Source organism: Struthio camelus, chromosome 8 (genome assembly GCF_040807025.1).
Source record: "Struthio camelus isolate bStrCam1 chromosome 8, bStrCam1.hap1, whole genome shotgun sequence".
Classification (NCBI taxonomy): domain Eukaryota; kingdom Metazoa; phylum Chordata; class Aves; order Struthioniformes; family Struthionidae; genus Struthio; species Struthio camelus.
The window spans coordinates 31,410,318-31,432,830 of record NC_090949.1 but is presented as its reverse complement, the minus strand read 5'-3'; the positions used below and the strand labels follow the sequence as shown (position 1 = coordinate 31,432,830).

The 22,513-nt window shown below is 43.8% G+C and overlaps 1 protein-coding gene and 1 long non-coding RNA gene across 6 annotated transcripts in view; one reads left to right on the top strand and one right to left on the bottom strand.

Annotated features, from left to right (window-relative positions):
* The window catches only part of ZFYVE9 (zinc finger FYVE-type containing 9), a 63,084-nt gene extending 59,785 nt beyond the window's left edge, over window positions 1-3,299 (bottom strand). For 2 of the 5 annotated variants that reach the window (XM_068953132.1, XM_068953137.1), the window contains exon 1: window positions 3,117-3,299. The gene's annotated coding sequence lies outside the window, so the exon portion shown is untranslated. The remainder of the gene's footprint in view (window positions 1-3,116) is intronic. The other 3 variants (XM_068953134.1, XM_068953136.1, XM_068953133.1) reach the window with 2 other exon arrangements.
* Window positions 2,376-12,735, top strand: LOC138068051 (uncharacterized). Its single transcript, XR_011142614.1, has 3 exons — window positions 2,376-2,585; window positions 3,835-4,169; window positions 5,402-12,735. It is a non-coding gene; the product is annotated as an uncharacterized lncRNA (long non-coding RNA).
* Window positions 12,736-22,513: the final 9,778 nt, after the last annotated feature.

Sequence of the window (22,513 nt, the reverse complement as noted above, 5' to 3'; positions counted from 1 at the left end):
AACTAACACATTTAGAGAAATGACAGAGAGTTTAAATATCCCCTGTATAACATACACACATTCTCTCTCACATATAATAGTTGAGAATTACACTCACTAAGATCTAACGAGGCACCTTAAAAATCTACATATGTGGAATGTCTTAAAAGAATCTTAATAGCCAAAACAAAACAAAACTTAATTTTAGGTTAAGTTAGGTTTTAGTTTCAATGACGTGAAACCCAGAAAGCTAAACAACAAATAGTCAAGTATTTTACGGGTCTGCAAAAATGGATACATTTTTCTCTTAATAATGGCTGTTTACCTTGATCACATTCTGAAGAATGGTTCTTCACAGTGTGCTAGTCTCTCCAATAACTCAAACTGATAAACACACAGCAGGTTTTGCTCTAACTAGTCAAATAAATTCACATACATATCTAATTAAAGTAGAAACTTAAGTAGAAATTACTAGGTAAACAAAGGATCCTCCACACATCTTTTAAAACTTCCCATCAATTCGCATTAGTATTACATTTTCTCAGTGCTGTCAGATGTAGCCAACATTTGAATCCAGTGCAAAAGTAAAAACTGCTTCTATTCCTTAAAGCTCAATATTTTAACTCACCTTCAGCCCCATACTCCTGACTATACATTTCTTCTCAATAAAAAATGCTCTGTAGACTTTCAATATCATGATATAGACATGTTTCTCAACATATCTCGATACAGGATGGGAAAACTGAGCAGGTTAGTTTACATTTTTGCTCATTTCGAAATTCCAGTCTCAAAGAATCTCAATAAAGCTCTAGAACAGGCCATCTTTTCATTGCTTCAGACAATTTCATCTCAATCACATTAAAAAAAAAAAAAAAAGCATTTATATTAAAGTTTCAAAATAGTCTATGACTATACTAGTATCTTCCAGCAACGTTCTGGATAAAACTGATTCATCAGCATTCACATCTAAGCGTGCGCTGAAACTATTATCCCCGCCTGATTTTCTATTAGGAAACTTACTTTGAAAGATTCTTAGCTTAGTGTTGCAAAAATATTTTTCTGACCAATGAAACACTAATACTCTGCTTCTTCCCAAAGCTGTTTCTTTTTGGTCAACATTTATTCAACAGCAAAACTTCACACTAAACCTTTTGCAAAATAATTTCCACGTAATTTTTTATAAAAAGCCTGTACACCGAAAACCTAGCAAGCTATTTTCTGCTAAAGTTTGCATAGCTAGTGGACATGCAACAACAGACATTAAAAGCCTATCATTCTTTGGCCACAAGTTTTAGTAGTGCATCTTTGTCCTTTGTTCACTCTTTACCTTTGTTCCCTGAGACAGATTAACATTTGTGCCAAACTAAAAAAAAAAAAAAAAGTATTTTATCTCAATCTTAGCCCCAGGCCTCAAATCCTGAAATGTGTGTTTGAAAGTGTTGATGTCCCAGCCTAATAACTAACTCGAAGCTAACACAAAATGAACACCCAGTATCAGGACTCAGTATTACAGTTTGGGGGGGTGGGGGGGGATTTTCTTCCCTTTTTCATGCATTAAAGAAGGCAGCGTAAAGCAATGGGCAATTACAGATTCAATCATAATGTGTCTGAAGATGGTAACTAGCGAGGTGTAGATCAGGGCTCCAGTTAAACAGAGGCCTGCCTGAGATGTTGGGTCCTTATTCAGCCACCATTGCAGATTCCCCAAATCTCTGAACAGATTTGTAATTGTCTCTCTTGGGTCAAGGAGGCTGTTCTTCTAGTTTTCTATCATACGCCATAACTTAAAAAATAAGCGCGTTACTGGATTTATGCACTAACATAGGATTTCGATGCTGTTTCAACCACTGAAGGTATATCTAAAATTGGGATTTGTTCCATGTGATCAAAAATGATTTGCTAATAAAAGTTAATTACAGTGTTTTAAAACACTGCTTAGTCAATACAACACTGCCCAAAGAAAATAAAAGCTTTTCCTAAAGTAGAACATGTTTTTATTTTACTTGTTATATACAGCTCCTTCCAGTTTTGGATTTGATCTAGACCAAAATATTCAGGAGAGGGTTATTCAGAAATTCTCATCTAATACATCTATACTTAAATAAAGGTTGCTGAATTTTGAGATTTCATGTTTTAGTCAGCTCCTAATGTCTGAATTGAATGAAAACAGGCACAAAAATTAAACCCGCTATAAAACCTCTGCCACAAAATAATCAGGAATATCTTGTCTATAAATAAACAAGATAGTTAACACTAAAACATAAAGTCTATCAATTCCCATCTGTTACTTGTTTCTCAGGCTGGTTAACAAGATAAAAACAGTTCTTCAGCCACCCTCCGTCACATGCACCTATTTAACCGTAGCATTTACGAGCAAGTAACCAACCCACCTCTGCAGAAACTCTGACAGGCCGAGAGTGCCAGTTATTCTTAGAGCGAGATGCGACCACAGTTTCACGTAACTAGGGATGTTATAAAACGCATCCCGCCCGCCCCATCCCCCTCCTCCACCACTACCACCATTGCAGGAGTGACTTGTTACACACGGCGATGAGCGAGTAACATTCCCTGCTCGGGCACAGACCGGAGATCAGGCCATAAAAAGGGTACAAGAGGCGAAGAGGGAGCCTCCCCTCGGCGGGCGGGCGGGGAGCCGAGGCTGCCCGCGGGCTGCCGTGCGCACGGCGCGGCCGGGGAGCAGCCTCGCCTCGCCCCGCCCGGCCCCGCGCGAGCACCGCCGGCCCACGGCGGGTCCCCGCGCCGCGGGGGAGCCCCACGGAGCGCGGCAAGAGCTCTCCCCCCACCCCGCCCCGCTCCAGGATCCCCGCGGCTGGGAGAAAGGGGGTCGCCCGGTTGGAGGCACCCAGGGATTGGGGGGTGGGGTGCCGGAGGGCCAGTGTGGCCGGCGGTGGGGGCTGAGGGGCGACCGCTGCCCTCCCCTTCGGCAGCGTGTGGGGGAGGCGGGGGCCAGGGGGCACCCGGAGCTTCCCTCCCTCCCCCCCGCCCCCGCGGCCTGGGTCGGGGCGGCGGCGGCGAGGCGGCGGCGTCGGAGCCTTGCCCGCCCGCGGGGCCTGGGGAGCGGGGTACCCCGGCCTCGGCGGGCCTCGGGGGCGGAGGGCTCGGGGCCGCTCACTCACCTCGGCAAGCGGCAGGCGCCGCCGGGTCTGCATGGCGAAGGCGATCCGCCGGGGTCCCGCTCCGCCGCCGCTGCTCGCTCCCGGGCGGGCCCCGCCAGCGCTGGAGAGGCCGGCGCCCGCCCTCGCTGGCTCCGCGGCCAAGGCCGCCACCGCCGCCGCAGCTCCCGGCAGCCAGCGCCCCCTGGCCGGCCCCAGAGGCAACGCACGGCACTGCGGCACCGCCGGGGAGGCAGTGCGGAGCCTGCCGCACCCCCGCCCCGCGGCGCGGGGGGCCGGGCCGGGCCGGACCCGCCACCGTCACCGCCACCTCCGGCCCAGGCGCCTACCGGGCGGAGTCAGCCCGGCGCACGGCAACGCACCGCCGCGCGCTCCCGCCAAGCGCCGGCGGTGAGCGCCGCCCCGCGCCGCCCGAGCCTTCGCCCCCAACAGGCAGCGGCGGCGGCGGGCACGCCCCGGACAGCGCCGCAAACGCCAGCAGACCGCAGGCACCCGCGGCGAAGGCGCTGGGCGAGGCGCGCAGTCATGCCGCCGCCCGCGCCGGCCGAGACCACAGCGCGGGCAGGAAGCCATAGTTCCTCAGGCGCTTTCCGTGGCGTACTCGCAACCGCGAGGCGTACCTCTCCCCTAGCTGTAGCTGCACCTCCAAACTGTAGGCAGGAGGACACGCGTCTGGGAGCCCTTCATATTTCACTGCACGTTTCATGTTTAATACCTTCAGATCACAGCCAGGGACACCCGATATAGACGCAGCGACCCATCTATGCGTGCCCAGAGAAATACACCGCCGCCCCTGAGGGATACACGGATACACAGACACGGCGCCATCTGTTCAAAGACACCTCAACTATTCAGCGAAGCAGGATTCCAGAAAAAAAAAATGCACTCCTTCCTCACAGAAATAGACTCAAAAGCGCCACGGCCACCTGGCAGGTATATGCCACACCATTACTACGCACTTGGGAGTCTCACCGCTCATTTATTTAAAAGGAGGAAGCCAAGGAAGTACACACGCTGGGAACGAGATACCTTTCTCTGCCTGGCTGTAGGCGCTCAGTAAGTTCTGTGTGAAGAAATGTCATTTTTCTCTCTGCCCCCTCCTCTCCCCACCCTCCGTACGTGTGATTTGCTGCGATGCTTCGGGTCTCACGGGGGGGAGGGGAGAGCGGGGTGTCAGCCCCGGGCGCCCGTGCCCCGCTACAGCGCGCACAGCCGCCCTCTGCCGGGCAGAGAGCCGCGGGCGGTCCTCACGCACGGACCTCACTAACGCCTCATTAACGGCTCAGCCCTCGCGCAACGCCTCACGGCGCGTGACGCCCCGCCCCTCCCCCACTAACGCCTAACGGCTCACAGCGCCCCGCCCCCTCCCGCGGTAACGCCTCGCTGGCGCCCCGCCCCCTCCCGCGGTAACGCCTCACTAACGCCTCTCCCCTCAGTAACGCCTCACTGGTGCCTCGCGAGGGGGGCGAGCGCAGCGGTCCCCTCACGTTTAGAAAGTGCCGTGAGCTCCTGCCGGCCGCAGCAGAGTGCCGTTTCGCCGCCGGTAAAGAGGGAAAGGCGAGGGCGGCGCTGCTGCTACAGTTGCACGGCCCGTTCCCGTGCCGTTTACCCACGCCACCTTCCAGGTGTTTGCTCACTTTACAGCAGGTTCGGCTTCTCAATTAACTTCTTGCATACGGCAGGGAATAAGGTGTAATGAGTCGTGGTGATAAAATCTAGACCTTCTTGCTCCAAGAGCACCAGCCCATCCCACTTAAATGAAACTTAATGTTTATTCATTGATTCTGGTAGAACTATGTGCTTTTCAAGCAGAAAATATAAGATGCTCGCCAATCAACTGAGTCATCAATCCATGGGCAAAGAGCTGAGAGGGGTTAAAAAATGCTAATCCATCATATCTGCTAATAGCAAGTTAATGGAGATGGCATTTATTTTCTCCCTTAAAGCATTCCCAACTAACCCCAGCTTGCCATCTCTTCAGCAATTAGTGGTGTCCTGTTTACAAAGCACAGATGAGGAGTTGTGATTCAGTCCAGTACTCAATTAATATCCTCAACACAGTTCTCGTGAAACAGCTCAGACTGCTAAACACGCAATATGCCTGACAAACAAACGACAAGGAAAGAAATTAAAGGCTAAGCAATGTAACACTTGGTACTCTCTAGCCAAAAGCATACAAGCACGTGAGTTTGCCATCTACATATGTCTCCCAGAGTCAAATCACTACCATACTTTTGTCCTACTTTAATCCATCTGCACACAGACATTCACCAGAGTTTTTTCCCCAGACACTGAGAGCTTTTACCTGAAGGATATCATCGTTGGTGGTTCTTCAAGGAGATCGTTTCACGAAAGCATGGAAAACGCAGTTAGCAATGGGAAACTTCCCTGTGAGCAAGGGTGATGGGACATGGTCTCGTGCTCTGTCCCCTCTTGGTATCTGTATGCATCTTGGGTGCCTCGTGACGCATTCCCGATGACGATGACGTAGCTGGGGAAGCGGGAACTCAGCAAGACCTCTTAGACTGCTGCTCTGGGCAGCTGTGGTGCCAGAAACCTGAACTTAAAGACTGTCCTTCCTGTGTGCTGTGCCCCCTCTGCTAGTGTCCGAACAGGAAATATTTTTGTATGAATAGTGAAAAACTTTGTATACAAGCCAAATCAATACATTTTGGTCCCAAGTCCCAGCAAGAGCACAGCCATGGGTCATTACCTTCTACCGGGCACATTCAGTTCAACTGTTAGAATTACAAATGCTCAAAAAACATTTCCATGCACATCAGTCTCAAGTCAATGAGGCTTTACAGCATTGCGATAAGTCTGTTTGAATAAAAACCTGCTTAATAACATCCTGGAAGACAGCATGGGCATTTGTTTTTGAGTTTTCTGCCTCTTTCCCCAAGTCTTTTGCCATCTCTGCCCAGCGCTTTACGAGACGCTACCAAGGAAGAGGCATGAAGGAGAGCATATGGGAAGAGGCGATTCCAACGTGCCGGGGCAGGGCACGTTGCACTTTGCAGTTGCAAAGTGGGTGGGAAGACTGTAGTTAGAAAGTGAAGAGAAGCCCTGAGATGCCAGAGGTGAAGGGGGAAGGAAAGAGTTACAGGGTCAGTAGAAAAACAAAGGTGCGTGTCTGCATATGTGACTACATGAAACTGCTGGAAGAAGGGAAGGACTAATAACAATGTATGTAACCTCGGAGCTAGGAGTTAAGGGCACTTGATACAGGATTTAAAACGATGCAGGAGTAATTCTATGAACAGCAGAGTTAAAGACAGTTACGGAGGATTTATTAACTACTTGGAGAAACTTGTGGAAACTTGTGGAAAAAGGAATCTTAGTAACAACCTGGGTCTGCAACTAGATGGAAATAGATCCATTAACAATAATGTAGAAAAGGCAGGAGTGCTCAATAAATATGTCTTTCTGTATTTGGGGAAGAGCCAGATGGTATACAAATATCATATGATGATGATGAAATGCATTCCATTACAACAGGCACTGTTAAACACAGGCTAATAAAGTTGGGCATCAGCAGGTCTAGATAACTTGCATCCAAAAGTTTTAAAAGCACTGGCGCAGATCTCTAGACCATTAAGGTTGACTTTCAATAAATCTTGGAACATTGTTAAAGTTCCAGAGGACTGGATGAAATATTGTACCACTATTTTTTAAAGGGTAAACAAGGTGAGCAGGGTAATTACGACTTGCCAGCCTAACAAGAATTCTGGGTAATATAATGGAACATTACCTGCATTACTTGATTAAAAAAGAATTAAACGTTGGAAACAAAATAAATGCGAATCAATGTGGAAAATAAATCTTGCCAAAATAATTTGATTTTTTATGACATTATGGGTTTGGTTGATCAAAGTAAGTAGGTCTGTAAAATATTTGTTTTAGTAACTTGTTACATTTTAATTAAAAAAAGCAGAAGTATCCCAAATCATCACAGCACATATTAAACTGTTTGAACACTGGCTAACCAACAGTTACAAAATGGGGAAATATGGCGCTATCATCAAGAGATGTTTTTCTTGGTCCTATAGTGACTAGTTTTACACTATATTGTATTGATATTAATGGTTTTAAGGAAAGCAAAATCATCACTTGCAAAGTTTGTAAGTGAGGTAAACATTAGAGACTGGGAAATAATAAGACAAGTCACGATATAAAGTATCCGAGGCAGCTTGATAACGAGTAATGTTCATTTCTATACAGCCAAATGTAAAAATAGGCACCTCAGAATAAAGACCATGATTATAGGGTGGGAGAATTTGTCCTGTAATAAATTAAGGCTAAAAAACCTTGAGAGTCATCACATATAATCAGAAGAAAATGAGCAGCTGGTGTGGTGCTGTGGCCAGTAAACTACTGCAATCCTTGGATTTATAAATAGTATATAGAAAGATGTTTTCATTTTTTCACCTGGCACTAGTCCAACTGCTCCTGAAATCTGGTATCCAAATGCCTTTATTCCATAACAGAAGCCGAAAAAGAGATGGTTCAGAGAAGACCAAGGAGAATGATTTAAAGATTGAAACTGAACATGTTAATTTGTCAAAAAGAAGGTGAAGGGGTGACTCACAGATTTTAAGTACTTACAAAATTCAGTGACCGTACACTGACGCCAGACAAATTCAGCTTCACAGAGAGGTCTTTCATCAGCGAAGGTAATTAATCACTGAGACACCTTAGGGAGGATCAGGTTAGATTTCCCAGCACTGGGAAGGTCAAAATCAAAACTAGATGTTTTTTTAAATTAGGTTTTAACACAAGCAGGTGTTAAGTCTTGTGAGTCCATTACCCATGAGATGTAAGTACGTGATCACAATTGTGGATTCTGGTTACTAACCTGTGCAGAATTAGACTTCCATGGGAGCTAAGTAACAAAGTGTTATCCCCTTTGGCGTCACCTGATGCAGATCATGCGTCCTTGAGCACAAGACGGGAGCAGCCATGTGGATGATAAAAGTTTGCATGGGTTGAAAGGATGGGTGGACTTGTTCACAGAAGGCAAATCCTTTGAGGTGTATTAAATACAAAGCTAACACTTCTCACGTAAGAAGTCCCTGAGACATACATACACTGCAGGAAGCTGGGAGGTTATTCCTGGCAAGTGTCACTATATGATTATCCTGTTATTAAGCTCTTTCCTTGGCATCTACTTCTGGCCACTGTCTCAGACAGGATGCTGATCCTTCTCGTGCCAAGCAGTCTCTCCAACTCAAACCAAAGCCGACCCACCCCTGCTCTACCAGTGGAGTGGGAGTTTGAGTGGGAGCGGAAAATAGATCCTGTACATATAGATCCTGAATAGTGTAGGAGAGGGCAAGTACAAAAAGAGAGAGCAGCGGCAACACTTGATGTCAGAAAGTCAGAGCCATGAGCAGGGGATCACCCACAAGGCTCTGAACCGCTCCCAAATCTGGAATTGGTCAAAACATTGTGGAGTCTTTGGACTGATCTGATGTCATCAATCGACTATGAAACCTCCCAGGAAAATGTGCATGGCGTTCGCAGGCTAGGTCCCTAATCCACCTACTCAGCCTCCTAGTGACACCCATCAGCTCGAGTGGAAAAGGCCTGTGCTGTGAACCTGAGCTCCAAACCTCTTGGACGAGCGAAGCTTTTGTTCACAGCCCCACAGAATAAAATGTTGGCTTTTTTTAATACAGTTGCTACTAACTACTTAGATACCACACTCCAAAAGAAGCAATACTGTAAATATTCATTACTACCACAACTGCTCGAGGAGTGCTTAATGACCTTTTAATCAGCTTCTGTTGTAAAAAACAACCCTTTCATTATACCCTGCCACAGATACCAGAACTCCAGTGAAGATTGCAGTGTAATGATTTTGCCCTCTAGTGGTTGAACGACTTGCTCCAGCTCCTTTGGCATCCGTCTTAGTACATGCTTATTGAATCATCCGCCTTGAATCTTTGGTTTTTCTAAATTTTATGCAGGGTCCATCCATTACACTCAGGTACTACCTGCATCAGAACAGTTAGAAACAATAAAAATGCTTTCCTGTATCCTCAAAACACTGTATAAAGGTTAACTCAGCATTCAGTGAGTCAGAAAGTAAAGACACTCATATATGTACACTTAATTAATCTATGACGTATTTTCCACCAGATATGGCTTAATCGCAAGAAAAGAAAAAGACCTGCTAGGTCACCATCTCAATGCATTGGTCAGTTTAGGGTCATTCCATGCTGAATATCTATCTTTGTAAAAAGATCTTTGTGTCTGCGTTCAACTTCTACGTGTGCTTGAGCATGGGCTTTGGACTTCAATTGTATCTTGATTTTTCCTCTTCTCTCCCTCTGGCACCCATTTTAGTTTATTATCCCAAGTTCCCTAAGGAAACAACACTTATTCAATTAAATTGTCTTTCTCATCCCCTCCCTCCTTCCCATATCTTTAGGAGCTCTTGGCCAATTTCAGCCACAATTGAGAGTGGTAGGTCTCAAGAGAAATTCAGTTCTCACACGTTTTATGGCCATCCATGGCCAGACAGAGCGAACGAGCCAACGCAAGTGGAAGTCCATGGTTACACAATTCGTGTGGCAGCGGCCAGTTTATTTGTCCTCGTGCGAGCTCCACGCAGCTCCGTGTGCCTCCTGGCCTCCGCTGCCACTGGCCCAGGACTGCTGCAGGGACTGCGGTAGAAGCAGAGGTCAGCATGGAAAGGAAGGTTAGCAGGAACGGGGGAAGCTGGGCTTATTGCAAGGGAGACGTTAGAGGGTGAAGACACAGACCCATGTGAAAACAAGATCTGTTTTTCTGCTGCTTGCAGAAAAACTGCTTGAGGATTTTTGGTTGGACCCAGTATTTGAGACTGGGATGTGATATTCGGGTAATGTGAAAGCCTCTGCTAAGCAAGGATTCAATTATAGGATTTAGTAGTCCCTTTGAACAAGAAAATAATAAACATTTGGATAACTCCATTTTCATTGTTTATTTTGCCGTCCATCTATATTTAGAAGCCCTGGAAATGCTTAAGTGCTATTCTGATTACAATCCTGGTCTGGCCAGAAGCTGGAAAAGCCCTTAGTGAATACCCAGGGGGTTCAGGTATTTCTGAGGATGTTCCAGGTGAACGTGGCTGTGCTCAGTAACAGGAAAAAACAAAACAAACAAACAAAACTGAAGGCTTGGAATCAGGAGAAACAGGTTCTTGTTCAACTCCTTAGCTGACTTGCTGGGTGACATTTAACCTGTCTGATCCCCTTTCCTTGTAGACAGGGTAGAACTAGTTTAAATATAACTATTATATTTAAGAGCATGAGTACGGTATGAGATTTTGTCAAGGTCTTTAAAACCCCTTTGAATCTCCTATGAAAAGTATTATGATGATGTTTAAATGAAAGAATACGATATGAAAGAAGATATGAAATCATCATTTAAATAAGTGGTTTCTGGATTACTGAAACAAAAAACCTTTGAGATTCAAAAATGAATAGAATTTGAAAGATTAATGCTATCTGCAGAACTTCATCTTCCTACAATGCTGAAAAATATATATTTTCCATTTGAAGAGCTTAAAGCACTTTACAAATACAAATAGCTGAAGCCTGATAGTGCTCCAGGGAGAACTAAACTACCTGTTCCACATGACTCCAAAAATGCATTTAGAGTTAGGACTAAAATCATAGAACCCCTTGTTTTTACATCCTATTTCATGTATCTCATGTATCTCGACTGTGATATTATTCAATTTTCTCAATCAGATAAAACCTTTCATCTTTCAAATTTGACTACTTCGGGAATAATATTGGAGCCGTACCAGAGAATGGTGGAAGGTAGGAGAATGGAGACACTCTCATAGTTTAGATATTTTCATGATGGAAAGTCATAATTCATGCCAGTTTGGTCTAAAAATTCTGCCTTAAGTGTGATATATCGATAAGGAGGAAGGGACCAGCACATCTCACAGGTTCTAGAAGGAAGTTTCTGAGTTGTTGACAGCCCTTTCTAAAAGCTGTGTGCACTTTTCCATACGTACTACCAACATATCCCCGCTTCATGACCCATAGGAAGCCCTATGGTGACAAACACAAGATTTTTAAACTGAGAATCCCCCAAACTGGACTAGATATGGGCCTGTAAGAGAGCTTACAACCTCCTAAAGTAGGTCTACATAAATAACAGTGTCTCAAGAAGTTCTGTGGGCTTCAGTGAACATGCTCTGTGCTTGATGCACTCACTCATACAGCAAAACTTATTCAATACGCTGGCTGAAAACAAACCACATCAGACTCTTCAGAAAGGAATCCCATCAGCAAACAGCAGCCCAGAGGATGTTCTGTGGAGGATTTCTGAATGATTGTTTTTGGGAACAGAAACCCACTCCCCCAAATGTCAGGAAAATTCTAAGGGCAAAACAATTTTAGAGAAATCAAACACTGCAGTTCAAAGTTGACTCAATATATTACACCACCACATAAAAATATTTCATCCAAAAAATCTCACCAAAATAGGTATTATTAAATAATTCACATAAGAATGTTGGCATGATATATTTTGACATGAAAGTATTTTCCTGTCTTCCAACACAACTGTATTCTCTGACCAAAAAAGTTGTCAGATATTTTTGACAAGCTCTCGAGTATACAAATTAAATAACCAGGTTCATTGTTGTACTGATTTAATATAAGTGGATGCTCACATTTTATACAGAAAAAAATCTAATCCTTTTAAAATCCCGTTTTAATCTTTGTGATCTCTTGTAGCAGTGAGTTCTGTTCACTAACTGTGGTACTTTAAAAGTATGTTCTTTCCTCAACTCTAAATGTTTTACTGCACACTTTAACTTAATGCCCTTTGTTCTCATATAGCAGCAATCATTTTTACTTTTTCTGTACAATCTATTCTGTTTATTTCCAATATGTTCCTTCTGATTCATTTTTGTTTCTGCAAAAATTAAGACAGTTTCACTTCCTCTTGAATCACAAGTTTTCCTGCCTCTTTATATGGTGGTACAACAACGAGGGCTTCTCTTCAAGCTATCCATATGTACACTAAACCTGCTGAAAAATGTTTTTCTTCTTGGATGGTCAAATGTAACAGTTAACACGTCCTGCCAGTGGACGGTTCTGGTCAGCATTACCTTGCTTTTGTCAAAAATGTGTAACCATTCAGGCTACGTACTTCTGCAATTCTTCTTTAGGTTAGTGTAGTAGAAATTAAATCTCATTTTTCGAAATGCAAAAGAGAAGAGAATATGAATTTTAAGAGGAATGAAAGACAAGGCTCAGAGGGGATCTTATCAATGTGTATATAAACACCTGATGGGAGGGAGTTAGGAAGACGGAGCCAGACTCTTCTCTGTGGCACCATTTGACAGGACAAGAATCAATGGGCACAAATTGAAATACAGGAAATTCACCTTAAACATAAGAAAAACACTTTTTTACCGTGAAGGTGGTTGAACACTGGAACAGGTTGCCCAGAGAGGCTGTGGAGTCTCCATCCTTGCAGATGTTCAAAGCCCGACTGGATGCCATCTTGGGCAACCTACTCTAGTTGACCCTGCTTTGAGCAGATGGGTGGGAGTAGAGCCCTCCAGAGGGCCTCTCCAACCTCCTCCATTCTGTGATTCTGTGAAAGGCACCTGCATATGAATTGAAGAAGACAAAGATGGGAAGAGAAAGTAAATAGAATAAGGCCAGAAATGACCGTTTTGACTTCTTGTATAGCACAAGCTGTAACAGCAGCTCCAACCAGTGATGCATCTATTACTTTTATCTGTGTGCCCTGCAGGCATTAGTGTGTGGCATTACTGCATGTCTGCAGTCCCTCCAGATCCGCAGCTCTGTGAACGTGAAGGAGGAGAAATAATGCTGCAGGTCTTGGTAGGAGAAGGGAAGACACAGAGTGAAGGAGCCCAGGGGGTCAGGAGATGGGAAGGCAGAGGACAAGGGACAGCGGAAATAGTGGGGGCACACATCTTACATGCAGCTCCTAGGTTTTGGTGAGGAAGAACATATATATTTTAGAAAGAGCCTTCAATCCAAGGGTAGGGTTCTCAGTTTTGATGTTTGAGGGAGGAGTTTTGAAGAATGGAAGTAAACAGAAGCATAAACCTTAATCTAGAATATCTTTTTTTTTTTTTCTTTTAATGCTTATATGCAGGGTTTAATCTAATATGTACAAAAGAATTCATCCTTTAGGTCTTGCTGAATTCAAAGTCAGAGCTAGGTTTTCTTTAGCAAGGAAAAGAACTGAAGCTGATTTGAAAGGAAGCGGTAGATGTGGCTGGTTCGTTGTTATCTTAATCACTTTCCTTCTTTGTTGTGCTGGAGCTAAATTAATAGCAGCTATGCATGGACATACATGACTCTCAAGCTCCGGTTCATAATTTCTTGCAATTAAATCATGAAATACATAATAAAGGGAAGCTCCAGGAAAAGGGATTTTATTCTTGAAGGAATCTGATAGGCACCACTTTGCGGCACTATGTTGGAGTGCGTGCTGTCGGCATGCTTACCTTTTCCATCCTACTTCTCACTATCACCTGAACAACGGCAGAGGTGGCAGCAGGCATCAAACCCATCATTTTTTGTGCATATATATTTTTTAAGCTAAGTTTCTTAAGGAAGAAAGGTGAAGATGTCAGATATGAAGATGTCTGAAGGTGATGATGACAGAGTCACCTTCCTCTCCCCTTGAGCAACTCAGGAACTTGCTGCTCAATTTCAACCACGTTTGAAAGAGAAGCAAAAGTCTGAAAAAGATGATTAGCAGGTTTCACAGCAACTGGTGACTGGCTATAGGAGAAAGCTCCAAACGACTGCCCTGAAGGACAGCACAGCAGAGGAAAGGGCACCATTATCCATTCCTTTTAGTAGCAAGTAGCTTGTCAGTCAGCAGCAGGTAGGTCTAGACAACCTTGCCTGGTTATTTCTCCTCCATCAGAACGTCACAGGGAACGTGGTGCACGTATTTCAGGGGAAAGGCATGACAGAAGGCAGGTAGAGAAGGAGATGGTTAGAAAACATGGGTTGCTTCTGTTTTCATTAGTTTTTTGAGCAATGAAACTGTTCACACGCACAAAAATTTAAGCACACCCTTAAGTATGCAAGGCATTAACAAAAATCCAAAGCATCTTGTTCATTTCAATTGCTTCTCCACCCACATTCTTCATTGAATTAGAGGATATCCTACACACGCTTTTGTTTCACTTATTCCCTGAAGATCATTTCATTACACACAAAGCAAGGATCTTCAGCATATTCACAGTAACGTCTCAGTTACAGCATTCAGCATTACGACGTTCCTGGCACAACGGATGTTATTAAAGGATTGAAGAGATGAATGGGCCGCACGTTTCCCCAGGGCAACACATCAGAAAATGGCCATCAAAAGAACCTGGTTCAAAACACAGTGGGCATTACTGGCTTCTGGCAAATCCCACTCATCTCCGAAACAGTAACGCTGTCAGGCTGCGTTAAGGACACGTCCATCCTGGAGTACCTCTGTAAACTATGCTTGCATACCCAGTAAATCCACTGCTATTTCAAAACCCTGCTTCTAGTGGAAGACAGCGTAACCTTCGTTAATCAAAACCATAGTGGGCCAAAATCCAGATACAATTCTACTCAAATCATCAGCATCAGAGCGAACATGAGATGACCTTCGTTTTCTCTAGTCGTTTTTCACAAACCCAACTGGAGTGTCCTAGAAACCATACAAGTCTCTGATTGTGTGAATACTTCTTACAGGAAATGCAGTTTGTCCTTGTCACGTATCGCAGGTCACCTTCACAGACCCCAGCAGGATGACAGGCCACAGCCAGCAACAGGAAATTTTTTAAATTTCTATTTCCTCTTTCACCAAGAACTGGCTGGAATTTATTTTCTTACAACAGCTATTTTGAACCAAGGGCAACGATTCTTGAGCTGGCACTGAGCGAGGAGAAGTGCATATAGTAACATGATGTCACCACATGAATTATTACGCCAGGGTAGAAAAACAGTTTGAGAAGCAGCATGGCCAAAATTACCATATCACTTAATTACAACCGACTTTCGTGACAGGCCGTCAGTTAATTAACAGTGTCAAAATGCTGAATTGCCTCCAGCTTATACGTGCTTTGCAAATGACATGGAAGTCATCTTTTTAAATAGCAGCAGCTTAACTGAAAATGTAAAACCTATAGTGAAATGCTTTGAAAAATGAGGCAGTCAGCTGAACGGACATGAAATTCCCCACACCATAAATTCACTAGCGAAGACAGTTACAATCCATTTAATTTGCTCTCTGAAGATCCTATTCACATGACAATTTTTTTCTGCATTCAAAACTATTTTTCTGAAATAGGTATCAATTTAAGAGAATTACTAAAAAGGAGACTTGAGTGACGGCGGCCTGTGCAGCTGCACACGTGGCCTCGTTGCAGCCCTGGAGTCTTCTCTCCGGACTGCTACAACGTGTACAAGGGTAAAGGGGGAAAAGGCTTACAGAAGCGTGTTCTATTTTTCTTCAGAAATGTCACCTTTGCTGATTCTCAAGTAACATACACTAATCTGGAGAAAACTCTCTTTAGAGGGAATGAGGTTTGAATAAGCTTAGAAAATGATGTAATTTTTTTACGCTGTGACTATTAGAGATTAATACAAGAGAGAGCCTGTGGTCCCAGGGCCCTTTGTGGAAAAGGGCCTCTGGACACCAGGAAAGACCTGGCCTCCTTATCACCACATCTTCACGCCACAAACACAGCCTGTGCTAGCAGCAAGAGCAGAGCCCAGCTATGCCAAGACTTCAGGCGCACCAAGTCCAAAAAGCTTCCACCATTGTCCAACAAGACCTAAAAGCAGGGATGAAGGCATCCGCCCTTGAAGCACACCTAGTCCTTCTTCTCGGTTTCCATCTGGCTTAACACTCCCCATGCAACCAACAATGTCACGTAGGCACTCTGGGCGCTGTCCCCTCAGGCACCTTAAGCTGTTGCTGTTTCACATCTGTTTTGCAGATCCCCTTTTCCCTCAGTCAGTATCACTGTTGCTTTGCAGGCCTGTCTCCCCCAAAATCCACATCCGCACTTGGCTCTGGTTTCATAGGGCCTTCTGCTCCTTGGAGCTTGCATGCTTTCCTCCCCAAGCCCCTGCTCCCCCTGTCCCTGGACAGCAATCTCATCCCTAGCACCAAATCACTTATCATTATAGGGCTGAATAAAATTTAAATAAATGTTTTCTAATAAATTATATAAAGTTGTATACAGTTGTATACAAACTGTAGCAAAGCAAAAGAAGAATACAGTGGAGATGGAGAAGGCAGAGCGGGCTGAACAGAAAACTCATGCTTGAACCAGTCGTCAAAGGATAAGAACAGTGCCTAAATACAGAATTAAGCTGTCCTTTGAAGGGTAGGGGGAAAAAAAAAAAATCTTGAAATTCAAATGAAAATAACACAGCCCCTCTCACTCACTCACTCACTCTTTGGTAACAAGACAGTATTTTTGTTTGGACAGCCAGAACTAGCTAGAAAGAAAAGTTCAGAATTTTTTCCCCAAGAAAAATGAGCACTTATGAGAAAATCTGTGAATGAACATCTCCCCCTGTAGTTTGCAAAGAGCCAAGCATCTTGATAATAACGAAAATCCTGTCTCTTGGCTGAATAAAGAAAGCAAGTTAAAACAGATCGAGAGCTTTCTGCCTTAGGGCAACATGGAAATTTATACCTCAGGGAGAGTGCTTGAACAATAAAGGACAAGGCTAAAAGAAAGCAACCTGAAAACTCAGAAGAAATTGGGGCATGCTCATGGTTTCATGACTGCGTCCAGGTGATAAATTAGGTGTTGAAGAAAAAGATAAGATTGAATTTTAAGGTAAGGGTGGAACTAAAGGGGGTTGGCTCAGTCTGCAGCTTATGCAGTAAGTGACAGACTCCAAATACTAGAAAGAAATGAGAGAGCTTCCTAATCTGAACTCAAAGTACTCTTTATTAATAAAAACTTTGAACATGAAAATAGCAGAGTTTGGTAAAATGCCGTTTTGTGGAACAGCCATGAAAATGAAAGCTGACCAGAAAGCAAGAAGGGTTCACTTTGCCAAGACGAGAAACACTTCTGAGGATGAGAACGACTACAAAGCAGTTTTCACAAAAAGGCAATTGTTCAGCAATGTTCTGTCCCTATCACATTGAGCCTGTGTTGGGTGGATCCTGTTATCCATATCCTCTCTTCTGCTACAGCACTATTGCTATTTCTGCAAAGAAAGCCCTGACCAATATAGACTTTACTACCATTTACAATAATGGAAAAACAGCTGTCATTAATTTGATTATACCTTAAATTATGAGCTTCTCAGGCAAAGGATAATCTTTTATTCTGTGTTTTTACAGTGAACAGTGTAACAAAGACTTATCATTCAACAAGGCCCCCGATACAACACGATGCTGCAACGGTACTTGCACATTGCAGCCTCCCACGACCGCTACTTTCAGCGGTTAACAGGCACTGGGTGCATTCCTTGAGATATAAACATTAACCCAACGGTGGCTGGAAAGGCTTTGTCTACACCAGTTTCTAAATTGAGTGGAAAAAGTAATAACATCACTAGTCTCACTGTAAAGATCTCCTTGCTGAGTACAGAGACGCTCATTGCAGGCAGGTTGTGCCCTCTTCCCCATGAGGTCATTTCTATTCTGCTAGCAAACGTGAACACAAAACTCAGACACATGCTAGTCTTCATCATGTCATTTATTAAGTCAGCAGTGATGGCAAACAGGGAATCGTTCAGTCCTACCAGTGACAGATAAACCCCACAATTAAATCACCTGCAAGGGTCCACACGTGTAGAGAACAGGCTCGTAATTACATACACTCCTTCCACTTTTCTTGTGAACTTGGTGGCTCTACTTGAACTTTCCTGTTCTCCTAGCACAGCAACGTTTTGGCTTCACAGCAGTGTAGCAACTCCCTGCTCTAATAAAAGGATGTGGGAGCAGTAGGTGTAATTAAGCCTATACAAACCAGGCTTATTTATGCCTTGCTAAATCACACGATTGAGATTTTGGGCAGTGTTGTGAGTCAGAGCGCTTTGGAAGCCCTGCCTAGCTATTTCCTCAGCATCTCAGTGAGCAGACACGGTGTGAACCAACCGTACGCCGCTCAGGTTTGCGATTCAAAAGTTAACAACTAGTCCAATGATTTAAGTTTGTTAAAAAGGTTGGTTCTATACCTCCAACTGCCAGACCCTCGCAAAACAATTTCGACTATGATGTTTGCCAGGACTGACGTTGGAGAGATTAGGTTTGTTGGGTTTTTTGTTTTTTTTTTTGTTTTGTTTTAACGCAATAATGGGCAAGTACACACTAGATAAATTTTTTAGCTATAAGTTTGATAGTACCTATGTTAGACAGAAAAGTATTTGGACCTTGGACATAAGTTTACGCTAATATAAGAAGGATCTTGTGGCATCCTTTGTATAAGAGCCATTATAATAAGTAACCTTGTTGTACATTTCTCTGTTGACCGTAAGTGGCTGCAAACTAGGTAGGAACGTCTGACAAAATTTTAAGTCCAAGGATATAGAACTGATTAAGTGGAACGCTAGCTAGTAGAATAAAGCATAGCAAATACAGCAGGAAGCTGCTTTCTTGGGGGGAAAAAAAGCTCTTTGGCATCTGCCCTTTGTCTTGCTTTTACCAGATCAAAGAGAAGTTCTGAGTATAAAAACTGCAAATATTTTGCTTTAACAGGATTACTTAACTATAGTAGTAACAAGTATTACAGCTTATTTTCATTGTGCTGGTAGACAATGCATGTGATACCTCCCACAGCAATTTTTCATGGGATTGTTTAGGAGGGTAAGCCTGATTAAGAACAAGTATTTAATCAGCTCTCTCTTACCTTGCCTTACCTAACACACAAGGGCAAAAATTGAATCAAGGCACATCTCATACAAATTTTAATACAAATTAATGGCTCAGCAGAGAAACTAACAATATAGAGAATTTCTCATTATGTTTATTCAAGGCCAGAGAAGTCTGGTTCTGAATAGATACTAGTTCATTTGCTTTTTCCTGACAAATACTGGCCATTCGGAATCACAACTAACCTAAGGGCCCAAGCAACTTGAAAGCACATCGTGTGATGCCAGGCAGCCCAAAATCAACAGCTCCCGTTTCTCAGGGCAATACTCACAACAGCTATAGAGAAAGACGACAAAATTAGCAGTCACCAAGGAAGACGCGCTTGGTATACATTCCTGATGATGACACTGTAAGCCATTGAGGAAATGTTGGTAGAAGACATTTAAACCTTTTATTATTACAGCTTACTGCAAACTCGGAGTGTTTGTGCAAAGTAAAAACAAGAAGAGAGTATGTATTTTGCATGGAAAGGTTGCCACTAGCTAAGGTGTTAATGATCTGTCTCTGCTGAGAAACCTCTGCAGGACAAACAATCCTGTTCAGAGAATTCACCAAGTGCCGAGACCCCCAGACTGGAAGACAAAAATCCTCTATCACTAGAAAAACACCATCACCACCACCCACCAGGAGAGAAGAGGTATACCATCACAAACAACAGCTAGATTACCCCTTCACAACTTGACTACAGCCTTGAAGAGAGAAACAGCGGATGGGTTATTTTTAATGGAAAATTCATTTCAAGGTTTTAGGGAGAACTGAGCTGGAAAATCACCGTGTGATGGGATAAACTATTACAACTTCAGGGATAGAAGTGGACAACGTGATTTCGCAGTGCGCGCTGCCAGTGAAAGGTTCTTCCCTGCAACTCCAAGGGCAGGAGAACGGACAGAGGTTATAGGATTCCTGCGTTCAGAGTTAATCATTTACAACAACGCAGAAAACCATAGGGCTGAGAGAAAGGTGATGCAGAGAAGCCTAGAAAATGTAATACGTTCCCTGTAGCAAATACCTGCAAGAGGTCAATGTACTATTTTTCAGAAGACTGGCATTGTTTTCGTGTCAATACAGAAGTCTCAGCAAAATACTCAAATATCCGGCAACAGGTTCTTGAGTCTTTCAGTCAAGCTGAGGAAGCAGGCCGTGGGGAAACTTGAAATGGACAGGGAGAGAAACCCTTATTCAAAATAAAGGTTATTGTAAGCCCTATTTGCTTGCTTTCAGAAGCACGCAAAAAAAAAAGCGAGCCATCACTAATTACAACTATCACTCACTCAGAGCACAGCAGAGTCTCCAGCAAGATAGCAAATGCTTCAAAATGAACAGAAAAGAAGCTTCAGTTGCATCATTACCTCCTGGAGACTGTACAAACACTGTAAGCAAACTAAAGCTATTTTCAGTTAAACACTATGTGTTAGAGATCATTTGAAACAAACATTTTTTCACAACGGTAATTCTTCCTGAAAATTCTCTTCGCAGATAATTTAGCAACTGATGTTTTCAGGGAACAAGAACCTGCAGCCTGAATCAAAACTTTAGTAACTTGCACAAAACATCACTATTCACTGACTGCCTGAAAAGAGGCATGCAAAACGGTCGCGGGGTGGGAGGCTGCGTCCAGGTGCTGGGCAACAGCAAAGCAACGGGATGGCTGGGTCAGACGTAATGTCAAACCGCATTCAGTTGATCAGCCCGTGTCGCAGGCAATGCCTACGCCTCACTGATTTGCCTGTATTGAACCCCTATTTCACATTTCATGCTTTAAAAACGAACCGCAAGTTACTGTATCTGACCAGATTGGTTGCCCAAGGCATCAATATGGCAAATCCTTCCCTTCTTCTCAAACTCAGTATGACCCTGGCAGCAGTGCTGCAAGTTCCCACATACCATCTTGCCGAGACAAGCCTCAGATGCAGAGCAAGCAGTAAAAGCAGGGTTAAAAGGCTAGGTCAGTCCGCCAGGCCCATTTGCTTGATGTCACTGTTACCAAGCGTACCCCGGAAAACACTGATTGCAGCGTGAACATTTCCCTTCCCAAGGCAACTTACCATTTGTTTCACAGACAGCGAAAGCCAACCAGCTGTCAAAGGGCAAGGCAACGGCAGCTGACAGGGGCCCTCAACCTACAGCTTCCTCTGGAGGCATCTGCTCACGCAGAATCAACTGCTGAACGTCACTCAAACATCAGCGTGCTCAAAGGTCACTACCAAAACTCAGAATATAGTTTCCCAAGCTGGTTAAGCCAACCACACAAAGCGGGCAGAAAAAGGAAAGGTCAAGCTTTCAGCACGTGCCAGCACTACCAGGCACAGCTGTGTGATCAGCCCTAACAGCGAGGTGAGCTGGAAACTGGTTGAAAACTGACCTTACTCTAAAGAAAGTAATTTACACCCAGATAAGCAAGGCAGTCCAGCTGACTGTACAGCTCAGCTGCTAGTGCTGGCGGTTAGGAGAGCAAAGGAAGGGGATGACTATCTCTTGGTGGCAGGAAAGCCTCAGATTGGTTTAGGCCTTACATGAAACTTGACCTTTGGCACTAAAAGGCTTAGTATCCCACTGACAATCTGTTGACGTTTCAAGTCTTCACTTACCTATGTTTGTCAATAATTTGCGTTGCTTCGAAACTTCCAGCTTCACACACTGTCTCAAAATCAGATCTGATGTTCTCAAAACGTAGCTTGTGCAACATTTTCCAGTCTGTAGAAAGCTGGTCACATGGCACTTGCTCTTCTTTTCTCTGGCTGCTAAGTTGCATTAAACAGAAGCTAAAAAAAACATTAAATACTTTCTAATATTACTTTTTGACATAAGCAGTTGTTACAGCCATTACAGTGATGTCGCAAGAAAGAGGGAGAGGTCTTGTGACTACTGCTCTGTTGGGATATGTCTACTGAAAGTTTAGAATGCCTTGGGGTGTGTGTGTGTGTGCGCGCGCGCACGCATATATTCATTTTAAACATTTGCCTTAGCATTGATACCTTATCAAAACATCAAAACAACTTCAAGAACTCAAGTGAACAGATAATCTCTTTTTACTCCAAGGAGGCAATAAATTTAGCCTAATTAGGAATTTTATCTGCAATGCAAAGTTCAAGGAAATGCTGCCTAATATGCTGCCAGGAAAAAAATTGCATCCGAGCAAGCTATGGGCCTGCTGTTCAGTGAGAAGTTATTTAATAGGACTGACAACCCACTAAACAGGATGCGTTTAATAGCACGTGGAAGTAAACTGGCTTTTTATAACATTTGCACAGATGTAGCGCTCTTCTCTCGGGAACCATGCAGGTTTTACATTCGTTAACTTACATGCCACATACTTGTATGATGTGGAGCAGTACCCTTTAAGCACAGGCAAGCCAAGGCACTGGAAGATGGTAAAGTTTGTTTTTTTCTTGACAAATGTGCAGTGCCAGAGACTAAAACAGAAATCCAGTTCCCAATTCCCGGAACCCTGCTCTAGACATAAACCCACGCTTCCACCCAAACATACCAGCAAGATCGGGTTTAGAATTATTCTC